This window comes from Hyperolius riggenbachi, chromosome 2, assembly GCF_040937935.1.
Source record: "Hyperolius riggenbachi isolate aHypRig1 chromosome 2, aHypRig1.pri, whole genome shotgun sequence".
NCBI lineage: Eukaryota > Metazoa > Chordata > Amphibia > Anura > Hyperoliidae > Hyperolius > Hyperolius riggenbachi.
Genome location: NC_090647.1, coordinates 305,073,491 through 305,092,056, shown reverse-complemented (window position 1 = coordinate 305,092,056; position 18,566 = coordinate 305,073,491). Strand labels below are relative to the sequence as shown.

The 18,566-nt window shown below is 45.8% G+C and overlaps 1 protein-coding gene across 4 annotated transcripts in view; it reads right to left on the bottom strand.

The window, feature by feature from the left end:
• Positions 1-18,566, bottom strand: part of LOC137544373 (uncharacterized) — a 98,342-nt gene that overhangs the window by 18,277 nt on the left and 61,499 nt on the right. The window lies entirely within an intron of this gene.

Below are 18,566 nucleotides of genomic sequence, written 5' to 3'. Positions count from 1 at the left end.
TTGACAAGAGGCGTCATTGTCTCTTTTTGCTGTAGCACTCTTGTATATGCATAAAGGCTGTTCCCATTGTGAGTGGAATACGATCCTTGAAAATTTAAATTGAGCTTATCAGATGAGACCATTCCAGCGGCCATTGGCCATTTAACACCACCTCCCCTGAGTGCGCTCTTCTTCCTCTTCTTGTCTCTACTCACCCACTGGCATATGACATCAATTTGTGAGGTAGCATTGGTGGCGAGACACAAGTGACTGGGCATGGTGATTGGCTAGACTAGGGAGTGCAGCAACAGGACAGGTGAATTACCTACTTCACCATGCTCCACTGCTGCTTACTCTGTGTTTGTTTCAATACTGCTAACCGAGAGGCACAAAAGCTACCTAATACTGCTATCTAGAAGGGCATACACAGCTACCTAATACTGCTATTTGGGGGATGGGCATGCATAACTATCTAATGATACTATCTGGGGGACATACATGTCTACCCAGGCCCAGATTTACATCACAGGAGCCTATAGGCACAGATGTCCTGGCACCCTTGACTTCGCCCTCCATGAAGCTACAAATGCCCACTGAGCCACACCACAAGTGTGGCTAGCCCAGCTGTCACTTATCCCTTACTTCCTTTGCACTGCATAGGTAGCTACAGATGCCTCTTTAGTATTAGGTAGCCAGAAGTACAATCAATGATAAGTAGCTAGAGGTGACCCCAAGTATTCAGTAGCTAGAGGTGTCCCTGACTGAAGGGAGATTTGGTCAGTGGAATGCTGAGAGCTGAGTGAGTAACCTCATTTACATTTTCATTAGGAGTCTGCATAGGGAAGGAGGGAGGGAGGCACTTGGGGAGGGGAGGGAGCCGCCTTTCCATCATCAGGCGCCTGTAGGCACGTGCCTACAGTGCCTTATGGTAAATTCAGCGCTGTGTCTACCAATTACTACTATCTACGGCGAACGATCTAATAAGACTATCTCGGGACATGCATGAATACCTAATACTGACATCTAAGGGCACAAAGGCTATTTAATACTAATATTGAGGAGCACACAAATACTTTCTAATACTGATGCCTGTAAAACAATTATATCTGTAAGATCTCACATAGCTAATTTTACTATCTGGAGCTTTCACATTACTACCTGATCCTAATAACTGGAGAGCATATCTAATACTGATAGCTGGGGTACATACATGGCTACATAATACTGCTATCTTCCTGTGTACCACAATTTACCAGTCAACCAATTACTGATCTGAGCCATGCTTATGCACTTTGAGTCCTATGGGAGAAAAGCGCTTTATAAATGTTATTTGTTGTTGTATTTGGGGGGCACAAATGGCTACCTAACAATGATATCTGTGGGCACAAAGGCTATTTAATATTGATATTAGGTGAGGACACATAGCTACCTAATACATTTATCTAGGGGCATTATGACTACCTAATGCTGTTATCTGGGAGGCACACATGGGTATCTGGGGGAGCATGGCTACTTAATTTTTGTATTTGTGTGCCCCTGGCCACTTTATTATTTTATCTGGGAACATATGATGGCTTAATTCTTGTATCTGGAGCAACATGACTACTTTATTCATTTGTCTGGGTGCACATGGCTACTTATTTTGGTTGAAATTGTCTCTGCCATGCCAATGAGTCAGCAAGAGATCCAGACTGGTGGATCATTTTTGCCAAGCACAGGAGGACCCTATTCTACTTACTTGCATGCTCCATCATGAGCTGCACCACCATCTTTCTGCCACCACCCCACCATTGCAGCAGAAAACATCATAAACTGTTGCTCGAGGGATCAGGTCCCAACCCCTGTGGGTAACAGAAATTACACATGTACATGCTCCTTTGCTCTTTGAATATTTTCAAGCTAGCCAACAATTTGTACTATCCTGATTAAAAACTTCCTGTCCTGCCTGCTGAGAAGCAGAGTTATACTACACAGTGACCTGCAACAATGTGCAGCATACGCAAAAGTTAACAAGAAACACGTATTCTAGCTGTCCCTCAGTTTTGAGCACATAACATTTCCCTATTACATGCTAATCACAGATATACAAAGCAGTGCAAATCCTGGCCAAACACATTACATACACTTAAATGATGGATTTGATAAAAAAATAAAAACTGCATCCATGCAAAGTTGAATTATAAAGTTAAGGCCGGCTTTACACATGTGCATTTGCGGTGTGATGCCCCGCACCCACCGCATTGCACTGCAACACACACAATGACTGACATATGACCCTGCGGCAGGGTGTGCTCACAGGTCATATGCATAGCGCCACCCTGCACGCCCCTCGCCCAATAGCGTACTCCGTGCTGGACAGGAAGTACATCACTGGGATTCACTGGGACAGCAACATAGGAGAAAAGTAATTTATGGCTCATTTTACTCTGGAAAAAAAATGTACTTTTATTTGTATATGTTTGCACATATTTTAAACTTTACAATTTTTTGCCATAGTGCCTCTTTAATTGCAATAATTTTAACCTCAATCAGATTATTTTATTAAATGCTGTTTTTGCTGCAAACTGAACTTCAGTTAAACTAGTCCTATTCTCCATAGCTCCCGTCAAAAAGAAAAGTGAGTGTGGCACTCCTAAAGGGTCAGGAATGATCTGTGGGTAAAGAAGAAAATTTCCCGCTGTAGAGTATCTCTTACACATTTGACATTATCCTTTGTGGAACGCAGCGTGACCAAGCGTCCTGGTGGACGCGAAACGGCTGTCGCCGACCCTTTTGCAGCCCTGAGCACCCACCTCCACCTTATCCCGCACAGCATCGCCATGGAATACCAGGTGACAACTATTTGATATCCTGTACTGCACAAGTTGTTTTACAATAAATGAGCTGAATGACGGATGGTGCCCGAATCTGCTTCTTGTCAACACTATTCTCCATAGCTCCGAATTGTCCCTTTTTCAAAGGGACATTCCACTTCCTCTGTCCACCTTTCCTCTTCATTAGTCTTTCTTTCCGTGCTGATGCACAGAGCTATGTAAATATATATATATATATATATATATATATATATATATATATATCTTCTAAAAATTGTGTTTAATTGGCTCTAACCTTTTCCTCATTCTTTAAAATGATATATTTCTTGTTTTCATATGTTAATACGAAGGAAACCAATAAAAGAAAAAACCTATGTGGTTTCAGTGATAAAATTACATCTATAATTTGCCTTTGTAGTATGCATGACAAGAGGTGTGGTAGGGGCATGTCTTATGTTACTGAGCAGGCAGGGACCAAGGGCCCATACGCACTGCTGCGCTTGCGCTGCTTTTTAAAATCACATGTGATTTTTTTAAATCTCAAAGCCTTTATGAAAATAGAAAAATCGAATCGCACCAGTGTGTACAGGTCTTCACGATTTTCATGATTTTTCAAAAGACCTTACGATTAAAAAACACATGCGATTTTAAAAGCACAGCGCAAGCACAGCAGCAGTGTGTACAGGCCCTTAGGCCCAGTTCACGCTGCGAAGCGGGACGGTGAACGGATCATATGCTCTTAATGGGATCCATTCACGTCTATGGGAATGCAATTGTAACGCAAACGGACCGCAAAATTTAGACCTGCTACATTTTTCCAGATTGCTGATACATTTGCTATAGAAACGCATCGGTTATAGGTGCAAATTGGACTAAAAAATCAATCAGAGCAGTTTAGGGCTGTGGCATATTACCTGCTGTGCATATACAATATGTTCCTGTAGAGCGGACTGTCCAGCTACAGAACTTGCCTGTACAGCAATAGCTTGCTGATAGTGTACAGTGTCAGAATTATTAGCAACAGCATTGGATAACATTAGTAGAGCTGCAGCTGGAGATCAGTACGTTGTAATCTGCTACATGTTCACTGTATGCCATTTCTCCTACAGACTTGTATCTAATTCCTGGCTTTGGGAATACGTTCTGGATGCTACGCATGCCGGGGTGTGACAGGTGAGGACATGCAAACAAACCTTACAAATAAGGAAATTTCAGAAACAAAACATTTTTGGGTGAAAAGCTTCCTGTTGCAGAATCAACAGATTGGAAACTTGATCTTCTGCAATCCAAGCTGCTTGCATACATTTACTACTGCTTTTCCTAGAACATAACTATTGTTGACGTCAAGACTTGAGAGATAATGAGAAAGGACACAGAAATAGCTTTACTCTCTACTCTGTTTGCACAATTTCCATGGTTACCTCTGTCAACATAAGTACAGAGGAAAGTGAAATGCACTTTTACTAGCAATATTAAAGAGTGGTTAACTAAGCAGGAATTGCAGTATAGATGATAACAATGACATAAGGTTTATTGTACAACCCCACATAAAGATTCGCCAAGGGTGGTAAAATTTACAAGACAGCGCATGGAAAATTATTACTCAAAGTACAGAACAGACAATGGGCTTGATTCACAAAGCCGTGCTAACTGTTAGCACGCTGGTGAAAAGCCCATTATCACGCCTAAATTCAGTTTGGGCATGATAAAATAAACTCGCGTGCAAAGTTTTGCGCACAAAGTTTTACGCGCATAAACTTTTATGCGCGCAAAGTTTATGCACGCAACGTCATTAACCACTTCCCGACCGCCTAACGCACAGGGGCGGCCGGGAAGTGGAGCCCTTAAGGACCAGCTCACCCACAGAGGCGGCGGTCCTTGTAAGGGCATGGACGGAGCGATCGCGGGAAGTTAACCCCGCGATCGCCGCATACACAGTGTATAATACACTTTGTAATGTTTACAAAGTGTATTATACAGGCTGCCTCCTGCCCTGGTGGTCCCAGTGTCCGAGGGACCACCAGGGCAGGCTGCAGCCACCCTATGTCGAACCCAAGCACACTGATTTCTCCCCCCCCCTGCCCCAGATCGCCCACAGCACCCCTCAGACCCCCCCCCCCCCTGCCCACCCCCCAGACCCCTGTTTGCACCCAATCACCCCCCTAATCACCCATCAATCACTCCCTGTCACTATCTGTCAACGCTATTTTTTTTTATCCCCCCCCCCCTGCCCACTGCCCCCTCCTGATCACCCCCCCCCCACCCCTCAGATTCTCCCCAGACCCCCCCCCCAGACCTCCCCCCCCTGTGTACTGTATGCATCTATCCCCCCTGATCACCTGTCAATCACCTGTCAATCACCTGTCAATCACCCATCAATCACCCCCTGTCACTGCCACCCATCAATCAGCCCCTAACCTGCCCCTTGCGGGCAATCTGATCACCCACCCACACCAATAGATCGCCCGCAGATCCCACATCAGATCACCACCCAAACGCAGTGTTTACATCTATTCTCTCCTCTAAACACCCACTAATTACCCATCAATCACCCCCTATCACCACCTGTCACTGTTACCAGGGGAGGACTGGCCCAGGGGGACGGGGGGCAATTGCCCCCCGGGCTGCCCGAATCTTGAGTAATTAGGGCCGGCCGCTGCTATACGCAGCGGCCGCAGACATACCACAGGTGACAGGTTCGCAGTGGGGATCGCAACCTCGCGCGATATTTCCCAGCAAGTTGAAGTATCCAATCAGAGAAGGGGCTGAGGCGGCCGGCCGTGGTGTGCCCTTGTGCGTGGCTGCGCCTGCGGTGGATGTGAGCGGCACAAGGACACAAATAGCTTAGGTCCTCTCCGGCCCGGTGGGTTGACCCTGCTTGACTCCGCCCCCCACCTGAAGGCATTGCCGCCCGCAACGTGCTGCTGTGCCTGCGGTGTCATCGGAGTGAGCTGTCTCACTCTTCAGCTTTCTGTGCTGGGGGGGCTGGGGGCCTGGAGCTGTGGTTACGAGTGGCTGGCTGGAGGAGTCGGACACAGTCCTCCCCTGTGCTGCTGTGCCTGAGGTGTCATCGGAGTGAGCTGTATCACTCTTCAGCTTTCTGTGCTGGGGGGGCTGGGGGCCTGGAGCTGCGGCTACGAGTGGCTGGCTGGCCTGGCTGGAGGAGTCGGACACAGTCCTCCCCTGTGCTGCTGTGCCTGAGGTGTCATCGGAGTGAGCTGTATCACTCTTCAGCTTTCTGTGCTGGGGGCCTGGAGCTGCGGCTACGAGTGGCTGGCTGTCCTGGCTGGAGGAGTCGGACACTCTGGGGGCTGGGAGTCGGAGATGCCACCTATAGCTGCTTGATGCTGTGGAGGAGGAGGAGATGTAGGACTGAGGAGACAGGAGGATAGAGGAGTTCGGGTCCAGGTTGCCAGAGGAGAAGGTGGTTTTTATAAATTTTGTTTCTGTACTTCTTCTCCCTTCTTGTCACTGAGTTACTCACACTTTGCTGCCTGCCTGCTACTGCTGTCAAATTCAATTCTCTGCCCAGGCCAGTGCCCTCTGAGTTTTTTTTTGTGTGATAATCATCCCCATTCTGACCCTGGCCTGAGGGGGAACGTTTTTTCTTCTTGTGGTGTGATTGGCGGCAGGGGAGGTGGGAGGCAGGCAGTTAGGCACTGTCAAACAGGTAGTAGGAGGGGGGGGGGGGGTAGGTGTCAAACAAGTAGTTTGTATGGTGGGTGGGCAGGAGAGGGGTTAGGTATCACCAGGTAGGTAGGTTTGTGTGTGTGTGTGTGGGGGGGGGGTTGTTTAAAGGAGTTATCAGGCATTTTTAATGAAATAAGTGCTACTTACCCGGGGCTTCCTCCAGCCCCACGCTCCCAGCATGTCCCTCGCCGCAGCTCTGCAGTCAGCCATTCGCTGCCGCTGCCTCCCAGTCCCCGGCGATGGCACCAATCCGACCTGGATGTCGGCCTGTACTGCGCCTGTGCGAGCAGCACTGTCAATCACCGCCACGTGGACCGGAGTGTACTGCGCAGGCGCAGTAGTTCTGCGTCTGCACAGTACGCTCTGGTCCATGTGGCAGTCGGCCTGACGTCATCGCCGGGGGCTGGGAGGCAGCGGCAGCGAACAGCTGACTGCAGAGCTCCGGCAAGGGACATGCTGGGAGCTTGGGGCTGGACAAGCCCTGGGTAAGTAGCACTTATTTTCATAAAAAAAAAAAAAAGCCTCATAACTTCTTTAAGGTTAGGCATCAGACACAGACAGGTAGATTGTGCGGAGAAATAGGGTTAGGCATCAGGTACATAGTGTGTGTGTGTGTGTGGCTGGGGCTGTTAGTCATCATAATTTGAAGATTTGCTCACAAGAAAGATATGGCTTTGGGCTGGGGATGCCGTGAAACGGGCCTCTAGTTTGTGTTGTCCCCCCAGGCCAAAAGGTCCCAGTCCTCCCCTGACTGTTACCCATCAGATCAGACCCTAATCTGCCCCTTGCGGGCACCCAATCACCCGCCTACACGTTCAGATTGCCCTCAGACCCCCCCCCCCCCTTATCAATTCGCCAGGGCATTATTTACATCTGTCCTTCCCTGTAATAACCCACTGATCACCTGTCAATCACCTGTCAATCACCCATCAATCACCCCCTGTCACTGCCACCCATCAATCACCCCCTGTCACTGCCACCCATCAATCAGCCCCTAACCTGCCCCTTGCGGGCAATCTGATCACCCACCCACACCAATAGATTGCCCGCAGATCCGACATCAGATCACCACCCAAGTGCAGTGTTTACATCTATTGTCTCCTCTAAACACCCACTAATTACCCACTAATTACCCATCAATCACCCCCTATCACCACCTGTCACTGTTACCCATCAGATCAGACCCTAATCTGCCCCTTGCGGGCACCCAATCACCTGCCTACACGCTCAGATTGCCCTCAGACCCCCCCTTATCAATTCGCCAGTGCATTAGTTACATCTGTTCTTCCCTGTAATAACCCACTGATCACCTGTCAATAACCTGTCAATCACCCATCAATCACCCCCTGTCACTGCCACCCATCAATCACCCCCTGTCACTGCCACTCATCAATCAGCCCCTAACCTGCCCCTTGTGGGCAATCTGATCACCCACCCACACCAATAGTTCGCCCGCAGATCCGACGTCAGATCACCTCCCAAGTGCAGTGTTTATATCTATTCTCTACCCTAAACACCCACTAATTACCCATCAATCACCCCCTGTCACTGCTACCTATCAGATTAGACCCCTATCTGCCCCTAGGGCACTCAATCACCCGCCCACTGTAATGATCGCTGCTGCAGCAGCTATTGCTGGAAGTAGTAGTGCTGCAGCTCAGGCAGTTCTGATCTATTTCCATGCAAGCTGCATAGCTTTGTCTGTCTTTCCCTGCTGTCAGCTTGTGACTGATTATCATTCACCTGTGTGGGAATCTGCATGTCTGCTCCCATTGGATGACCTCAGTATAAAGATCTGCTTCCTGCAGGGTTTCCTTGGGTTTTCATAGCTTCAGCTTAAGCCTGCCTTGCTGTCGCTTTAGCCCCCGATCGTGTTTCTTGTTATAAAGATACTTTGCTGGTCTTTGCATCATATATTGGTTCATTGCCAATATATATGCATACCAGCACGTTTATTATTTTCCTTGTATTTGTGTTACGTTGATACATCAGTGTCGCTGATGTATACGTACACGAACTGTTTATATCCTGTGTGCAGTTAGTCAGCTTTCCAGCACGTTTTGGTAGGTTGCGCGTACCGTGACCACCCGTGCTGAGGTAGTTACCCTGCTCCTGGTTCTGTTTGTGGATTGCGTTCATCTCTGCGAAGAGATAACGAATCCTTCTGAATCCTGTTCTGTTACTGTTTGTGGATTGCGTTCATCTCTGCGAAGAGATAACGAATCCTTCTGAATCCTGTTCTGTTACCGTTTGTGGATTGCGTTCATCTCTGCGAAGAGATAGCGAATCCTTCTGAGTCCTGTTCCCTGTGTTACTCCATTCCTAGTCAGCGTTCCTGCTTATGTCATATATCGGTTCATTGCCGATATATACATATGTTAGTCAGACGTTACAAATAGTTTCATTGATAGCTGTAATTGTAATACGCTAGGAAAACATACTTATTGTATATTTATCTGTGTTACGTTCATCTATCTTAATCCTGCTATTTTCTGACTATCCTGTCCTGTCTTTGTGAGGCACGCCATCGCCGCATCGCATTGGCTGCCTCATTCCAGTCTGTCTGGTTTTGGACGCTTGCTGTCGCTAAGTAGCCGCTAGCTAGCAAGCGTTCATTCTGTCTACCTGTCCTGATCTCCTCAGTTCTGGTTTATGCGTTCAGCGCTACTTTGCGCTGAGACGTTATAACGAAAGAATTGTTTGTGGCTGTCAGATCTGCACCGGCTCTGTGCGCCACAATCTCCTATTGGAGTCAGTCCTCCCCTCCACTATACTAGGGATAGCCTGTTTCCTTGTGCTGGTGTGTGTACCTCCTCCACGCCAGCTCATGCGTTGCATGCTGACTGTGGAGAATACACCACCAAGCCTTACATTATGAAAACCCCATTACCAATCCCCATTGTGGGGGGGATTCCCAGAAAGTATGACACTGTTAATTATGGTTCCTGTTCCTTTAAGAAATTTGAAGAACTTAGCTCTGAAACAGAAAATGAGTTTTTCTCTGAATGTGCCAGGTTCCTGACCAATCCTGATCTCCAAGCGACTCCTGTTTCAACCTGGGCACTCCAACTAAGTTATATTTTGTTTAAAGGGGAATTATTCCAGTGGGCATTTGATGTTCTCAATCATTCCGATTTGAAAGAGAGACCGCTGGAATTTCTAGCGTTTGTGATCCATAACTGGTTGCGCATAGATCCATTGCCTTTTCCTCTTAATGAACTCCTGGCAGCAGGCCAATCAGCTGCTCCTTCAATTGCTTGCAAGAATGAGCAGCAAGCAGAAAGTGTTACTGATAATTTTCCTGCAGCTTTGAATAAATCACCAAAAACAGCAAGGTCAAAGGCAAAACGCAAACGTTCTAAGAAACGTGTCCAATCTGCAGAATCGTTATCCTTAGCGACTGAGACCTATAATGAGATTCTGCCATTAACAGATAATGAAATGCAATTGTCTTTCAGGGGAGTTAAATGGACTTATGAAACTACTAATGAACTTTCCTCCCTGGCTAGGGAAAATAAAGATTTTTGTTTAAAAGAATTATCTGAGTATGATTATGATGAGATATTACAGAGTATTGAACAAATCAACTTATTTGTGAACCAAGGGAAGTTTGCATACACTACAGTTCAACACTTGCTACAGGTATTGGAGATTCTTAAGAATAAGGAATCTGCCAATCACCTGCTAATTAACCCTATACATGTGCCTGCCACAATCATATCTGCAGACTGTGATCAGCCTAAATGTTTCGCTGTTAAGTATGCATGGGATCCTCCATTCGAGAGGGGAGAGATGGAAGCCCTGGTCTGTGAATGGAAGAATGATTCAAGTTCATTTTGTCAATTTTACAGTGCAAAAAGTGAAATGGTATTGAACGCATGCATTAAGTCAGCCTATAACCTAATAGAGGCTGGTGTGTGTAGGTATGATTGTGTGGCTCCTTTGATTGATGTGTGGGAACTGATTTTGGATGATTTTTATGTGACTCCGAATTCGCAAATTTGGCGTTCTGACCCGCCTGCTTCAGCACCTTTGGCTGATTCAGCAGGTGATTCGGAGCTCTTTTTGTGTGAAATTGAAGTTCCTGCAATTCCACCCTGTACCATGGATAACTCAGTGTTACTTCCCAGTAAAACAGAAGCCACTGATACATTCTTAACCTTGCCCTGCGCAAATTTCTCAGCAGAGAATCCAGAGGTCCTGCTGACTTCCGAGTCCAGCCTAGCCAGTACTCATGACTCTTTGTTTAGTGAAACAGACACCAGAAAAATCTTGCCTGTCTCTGCAAACACTTCTGCAGAAATTACCTGTGTTAATAAAGTTCAACTCCTGTCTGATCCAGCAGATGCCAATAGATGCACTACATCAGTTTCCGAGTCCCAGCAATCCTGTCTAGTAACCTCAGACCCCCAGCATCTGAATTTTCCAATTTTACAAATGAATGGTGATTCAGATGCGCAAACATTGTGTCTTGATCTTCCTGTTTTTACACCTCGCTCTAGTTTCGTGAATAGCTCAGAACATCTGCTCTGTGAACCTGAAATCGCAGAATTATTACCTTGTTCAGAAAATGTTCCAATAAATTTGCCCTGTACCATGAATTGTGCAGTAGATCTCTCCAATGAAACTCAGGTCACAGAATCATTATGCTGTCCAGCAGGTGCTTCCATGGTTTTGCCCTGCAATATGGACTGTTCAGTGATCCTGTCCAGTGAAGCTGTGGTCGCAGAGTCTTATGCTTCACCCAGTACTTTGGATATTTCAAACCCTCTAGCAGAAGGGTCTGAGGCACTGCTTACCTCAGTTGGTGTTGCAGTAATATTCACTTGTCTAGCAGCTGTTTTGGAATTACAGTCTGCTCTAATAAAACTTGGTGAATTTCTGCCCAGCAAAGCAGAAGCCATTGAAATATTGTCCTCGTCAGCAATTGTGTTAGATACCTTGCCCTGTACACAGTCTGATTTAACCAATGTTGAGTCCCTCTCCAGTGTTGTAACAGCCGAGGAACTCCAGCCCTGTCCTCTGAATGTTTCAGAAGTCTTGCCCTGTAACATGGATAATTCTGATTCTCTGGTCAAAATAATAGAAATCTCAGAATTTCAGTCCGGTCTGATGAGTGTTCCTGAAACCCAGCCCTGTATCCTGAAAGATTCTGGTTCTCTGGCCGCTGTGGCAGAGGTTCCAGAGTCCCCTTCCTGTCCAGGGAATTCCTCAGTTTTGCCTAGTCCAGTGGGGGCTGCTGCAATACTGACTTGTTCTGCAGCGCCTCATGAGCTCCAATCCAGTGTATTAAATGAGTCTCTGTCCAGTCCAGAGGTAGTTGTGGAGTCTCTATCTGGTTCAGTGCATACATCAGAAGATTTGTCCTGTCTTGTTAGTGCCCCTGAATCTGATTTGTTACTGACTTTGCTGGAATCAGCGACATCTAAGTCTGATCCAGCATTCTCGTGTAAAAGTCTAGTAGTTGCGAAGTTTAGTCATGATGATTTTTTTTTGGCCAGTCCTGGTTTTGGTCCTGTCTTGGCTGACCCTGAGGCTCACAGTTCCTTGACATGCCCAGAGGTTTCTCTTGTGCCGGTGGCCCTGACTCGGGAATTGCCCTAGGTTCCATAGGGGTTCTTGATAGTTCTCCATGTGAGCCTAAGGGGCATTCTGACCTATGGGGATCTCTTTGGAGCTTCAAGGTGTTCTGGGAGGTCTCTGAGAAAACTTGTCCTGGTGCCTTGGACTGGTTCAACAGTGGGTTTTGTGTTAGTAAAGACAGTACCGGTGGGCATTGCAAAGGCTTTGGCGTTTCTGAACGGTTCCTGGAAGGCGGTGGGTATCGCTCAGGGAATTTCGGAGGGCTTTCTTCTGGAAATCATGGTTCTGATGGGTGTCACATTGGGGCTTGTAGTACTGATGGGCATGGTTCTGTAGGTTCTGGTTCTGATGGGTCCAGTCTTGTGGGGACTGATTCTGGAATTCGGTCTTGCCGGGCTGTCCCGGTCATCATGAATTATCAGTCGGACTGTTTTGTTGGGAATTTCAGTTTTGAAAAGCGTCTGGAATCCGCTTTTAAAGGCGGGGGTACTGTAATGATCGCTGCTGCAGCAGCTATTGCTGGAAGTAGTAGTGCTGCAGCTCAGGCAGTTCTGATCTATTTCCATGCAAGCTGCATAGCTTTGTCTGTCTTTCCCTGCTGTCAGCTTGTGACTGATTATCATTCACCTGTGTGGGAATCTGCATGTCTGCTCCCATTGGATGACCTCAGTATAAAGATCTGCTTCCTGCAGGGTTTCCTTGGGTTTTCATAGCTTCAGCTTAAGCCTGCCTTGCTGTCGCTTTAGCCCCCGATCGTGTTTCTTGTTATAAAGATACTTTGCTGGTCTTTGCATCATATATTGGTTCATTGCCAATATATATGCATACCAGCACGTTTATTATTTTCCTTGTATTTGTGTTACGTTGATACATCAGTGTCGCTGATGTATACGTACACGAACTGTTTATATCCTGTGTGCAGTTAGTCAGCTTTCCAGCACGTTTTGGTAGGTTGCGCGTACCGTGACCACCCGTGCTGAGGTAGTTACCCTGCTCCTGGTTCTGTTTGTGGATTGCGTTCATCTCTGCGAAGAGATAACGAATCCTTCTGAATCCTGTTCTGTTACTGTTTGTGGATTGCGTTCATCTCTGCGAAGAGATAACGAATCCTTCTGAATCCTGTTCTGTTACCGTTTGTGGATTGCGTTCATCTCTGCGAAGAGATAGCGAATCCTTCTGAGTCCTGTTCCCTGTGTTACTCCATTCCTAGTCAGCGTTCCTGCTTATGTCATATATCGGTTCATTGCCGATATATACATATGTTAGTCAGACGTTACAAATAGTTTCATTGATAGCTGTAATTGTAATACGCTAGGAAAACATACTTATTGTATATTTATCTGTGTTACGTTCATCTATCTTAATCCTGCTATTTTCTGACTATCCTGTCCTGTCTTTGTGAGGCACGCCATCGCCGCATCGCATTGGCTGCCTCATTCCAGTCTGTCTGGTTTTGGACGCTTGCTGTCGCTAAGTAGCCGCTAGCTAGCAAGCGTTCATTCTGTCTACCTGTCCTGATCTCCTCAGTTCTGGTTTATGCGCTCAGCGCTACTTTGCGCTGAGACGTTATAACGAAAGCATTGTTTGTGGCTGTCAGATCTGCACCGGCTCTGTGCGCCACAATCTCCTACTGGAGTCAGTCCTCCCCTCCACTATACTAGGGATAGCCTGTTTCCTTGTGCTAGTGTGTGTACCTCCTCCACGCCAGCTCATGCGTTGCATGCTGACTGTGGAGAATACACCACCAAGCCTTACACCCACACCCTCAGAATGCCCTCAGGCCCCAGCCCTGATCACCTCGCCAGTGCATTGCTTGCATCTATTCCCCCCTCTAATCACACCTTGAGACACCCATCAATCACCTCCTGTCACCCCCTAGCACACCTACCCATCAGATCAGGCCCTAATTTGCCCTGTGTGGGCTCCTGATCACTCGGCCAAACCCTCAGATCCCCCTCAGACCCCCTTCCGATCACCTCCCCAGTGCATTGATTGCATCTATTTTCCCCTCTAACCACCCCCTGAGACACCCATCAATCACCTCCTGTCACCCCCCTAGCACTCCTATCCATCAGATCAGGCCCAATACAACCTGTCATCTAAAAGGCCACCCTGCATATGACCGGTTCCACAAAATTCGTCCCCTCATAGACCACCTGTCATCAAAATTTGCAGATGCTTATACCCCTGAACAGTCATTTTGAGACATTTGGTTTCCAGACTACTCACGGTTTTGGGCCCGTAAAATGCTAGGGCGGTATAGGAACCCCAGAAACTGACCCCATTTCAGAAAAAAGACACCCCAATGTATTCTGTTAGGTGTATGATGAGTTCATAGAAGATTTTATTTTTTGTCAAAAGTTAGCGGAAATTGATTTTTTTTTTTTTTTCACAAAGTGCCATTTTTCACTAACTTGTGACAAAAAATAAAATCTTCTATGAACTCGCCATACACCTAACAGAATACCTTTTGGTGTCTTCTTTCTAAAATGGGGTCACTTGTGGGGTTCCTATACTGCCCTGGCATTTTAGGGGCCCTAAACCGTGAGGAGTAGTCTAGAAAACAAATGCCTCAAAATGACCTGTGATTAGGACGTTGGGCCCCTTAGCGCACCTAGGCTGCAAAAAAGTGTCACACATGTGGTATCGCCGTACTCAGGAGAAGTAGTATAATGTGTTTTGGGGTGTATTTTTACACATACCCATGCTGGGTGGGAGAAATCTCTCTGTAAATGGACAATTGTGTGTAAAAAAATCAAACAATTGTCATTTACAGAGGTATTTCTCCCACCCAGCATGGGTATGTGTAAAAATACACCCCAAAACACATTATACTACTTCTCCCGAGTACGGCGATACCATATGATTGGCACTTTTTTGCAGCCTAACTGCGCTAAGGGGCCCAAAGTCCAATGAGTACCTTTAGGATTTCACAGGTCATTTTTGTTTCAAGACTACTCCTCACGGTTTAGGGCCCCTAAAATGCCAGGGCTGTATAGGAACCCCACAAATGACCCCATTCTAGAAAGAAGACACCCAAACGTATTCCGTTAGGAGTATGGTGAGTTCATAGAAGATTTTATTTTTTGTCACAAGTTAGCGGAAAATGACACTTTGTGAAAAAAAAACAATTAAAATCAATTTCCGCTAACTTGTGACAAAAAAATAAAAACTTCTATGAACTCACGATACTCCTAACGGAATACCTTGGGGTGTCTTCTTTCTAAAATGGGGTCATTAGTGGGGTTCCTATACTGCCCTGGCATTTTAGGGGCCCTAAACCGTGAGGAGTAGTCTTGAAACAAAAATGACCTGTGAAATCCTAAAGGTACTCATTGGACTTTGGGCCCCTTAGCGCAGTTAGGCTGCAAAAAAAGTGCCAATCATGTGGTATCGCCGTACTCGGGAGAAGTAGTATAATGTGTTTTGGGGTGTATTTTTACACATACCCATGCTGGGTGGGAGAAATACCTCTGTAAATGACAATCTTTTGATTTTTTTACACACAATTGTCCATTTACAGAGTTATTTCTCCCACCCAGCATGGGTATGTGTAAAAATACACCCCAAAACCCATTGTACTACTTCTCCCGAGTACGGCGATACCACATGTGTGGCACTTTTTTGCACCCTAACTGCGCTAAGGGGTCCAAAGTCCAATGAGTACCTTTAGGATTTCACAGGTCATTTTGAGAAATTTTGTTTCAAGACTACTCCTCACGGTTTAGGGCCCCTAAAATGCCAGGACAGTATAGGAAGCCCACAAATGACTCCATTTTAGAAAGAAGACACCCCAAGGTATTCTGTTAGTAGTACGGTGAGTTCATAGAAGATTTTATTTTTTGTCACAAGTTAGCGGAAATTGATTTTTATTGTTTTTTTTTCACAAAGTGTCATTTTCCGCTAACTTGTGACAAAAAATAAAATTTGCTGACAGGAAAATAAGCAAGGTTATTTAACAGCTTGGACTGAAATTGCATTATTAATCGAAGATTCACAGAGCAGTTCTTTAGAGGTCCCACTTGGCCCAGAGCATAGTCAAGTTCATAGAGTTTCCAAGCTGGAAAGTTGTTCTTTCATGGTACCCAGGGGGATGGCATTGAACAAACACATCTACTGGTCCACAGGCAATATGAAATGCCAGACCTTTATCACAGTGGACCATGCTTTGAACTCATAGGACCTCCAAACTCCTCTAAAGTATTCCAACAATAAGCTACAGAGCCTTTGTCTATGGCAAGGCATACATTTACAAAATAAAGAGCACACATTCTGTACTCTATGTGGTAGAGGTGCTACTCCAGTTACTCCTGCCTCCATATTTTTCTCAGTATAGCGTGTGAAAAGTCTGATAAATTACTATTGCAGTCTTGGCCACAAATCACAATACCAGCCTGCCCAGAACGTGGTATCTCTTTCTCATTCCAAGCCACCAACATCAGCACATACTCCATCTACACCCCTGCTCCTCTGCCCCCCCACATATATATACACACACACACACACACACACACACACACACACATTAACGACAAAAAGGCAAAGTACTAATGCGCTGATCTTTTGAAGAAAAGTTTTTTAAGGGCAATCTGCCTATTCTACATAGGCTCTGAGGACTGAATAATTATTGAGGAAGGCCCCTGCAAAGTCCCTCTACCACCACTGTAGACAGTGCCCACTATTATTGTATCACAGAACTTCAGTTTTGCCTTCATGTGACCATGACAAATAGGTGTCCTTTTCCTATGAAAGAACAGCACGCAAGCAACAAAAAACTTTCAAGGGCCTTCTGCCACCATTTCATATCCACACCAATCAAAATTAGTGTCCCCAGTGTTAGCAATTATTGAAGTCCAGCAGGCTCTAAGGCTTCAACCAACAGTGTGAACCTAGTTATTCCATAACAGTGCGTGCATCGTTAACCCTTTCTGATCATGCTCACCAGCTCCTGATATCAGACTATGTCCGACAAGGAGCAATGTGACTGCAGTTCCTCATGCCTACTTTGGATCAGGCCCTCCATATAAATATTACATGCATGCATTTGGTTTCCCCATGGCCACGCCACCATCTAGTCTGCATAAGGTCCCTCAGATAACAGTGTTGTGCCCTTCCTGAGTAACAGGTCACCACCTTGCATTAGTACAAGGAGGCAGAGACCTCAATGGCTTCCCGGACCCAGAAAGAAGACATCATCTACGTTGCCATCACATGGAAAAGGTAAAGCGGGGATGTGGGGGGTAAGGGGTAGACGATGCAGTAATAAGACAGGAAAGGATTAAGTGATCCCATAAAACTGTAAATTTAAAAAAAATTCCAACTTTACTACCTTGTTACATGCACTGGCTTATCCTATCCTTTTTTTCACACATTTGCCTACTGTACTTGCTTTCCAAGACTTCAGTAAACCATCCAAACTTTTCCATATTGACTTCAATGTTGTTAAGCTTTGAGACCTACCTTATCCCTAATTTTGTAACAAATGAGGGTGGACTGCCTTCAAACCAAACTACACAACAAAAAAATTAAACACTTGAGATTTGCAAATGAGAGCTTTTAGGAGCTTTGCCATTTGACCAGTAGATGTGACACTTTCACCCTAGGTGTAGCAAATGAGATTGTTAAAAGAATTTTTCATTTATCATTACCAGCAATTATTGCAGACAGAAGTCATCTGCATGGAGGTTTACTTTGGAGATTGAGTGTTCTGTAAATAAATTACTAATATGTGTAAGAGTGTTCTGGCTTTATTAACAAATATATGTTCAAACCACATCTAAACACCTTTGGCAACTTGCATCTATGGTATCATTTTTTGCAAGCATTATTGAATATATATTCACATGGTATACTACCCATTCCTATGAACCCCCTTAAAGGGAAACTTCAGTCTAAACAAACATACTGTCATTAAGTTACATTAGTTATGTTAATTAAAATAGATAGGTAATATAGGCATGGGGGGGGGTTGGTATACATTTAAGGCATGGTCTCAAACTACAAACCAGCATCAGCGATGAGGTCACTTCCGCCGCACCTCATCAGACTGCCAAAAACAGGCCTACAGGGAACACTGCATTAGTACACAGCTTCGGGTATGCGGAAGTGTATTGTAAAAATACGATTCCGCGCATGAGTGCCGCGACATCGCAAGACCGACGTTTTGAAAAACCCTGCATCGCCATATAGTAACATGACTACCGGGCCGATGCAGATCGCCGCGGTTCCCACACGGTAACGTAGTTCTGCACTAGCGTTAAATTGGGAACTTCCGGCGCAGCATACCGCAACATGGGAAGTATGAACTTCCCCATAGGGTTACATTAGGTTGCGGTAGCAGTGCGGCAATTTGCTGCACCGCACCAGTGTGAAAGGGCCCTTAGGTGGGAGGGCTCATTTTAAGCACTAGGAGGGGATTAAGTTTAGGCATTAGGTGGACAGGTTCATTTGTAGGCAGTAGGAGGGGGATTAGGTTTAGGCATTAGGTAGGGGGTTTGGTTT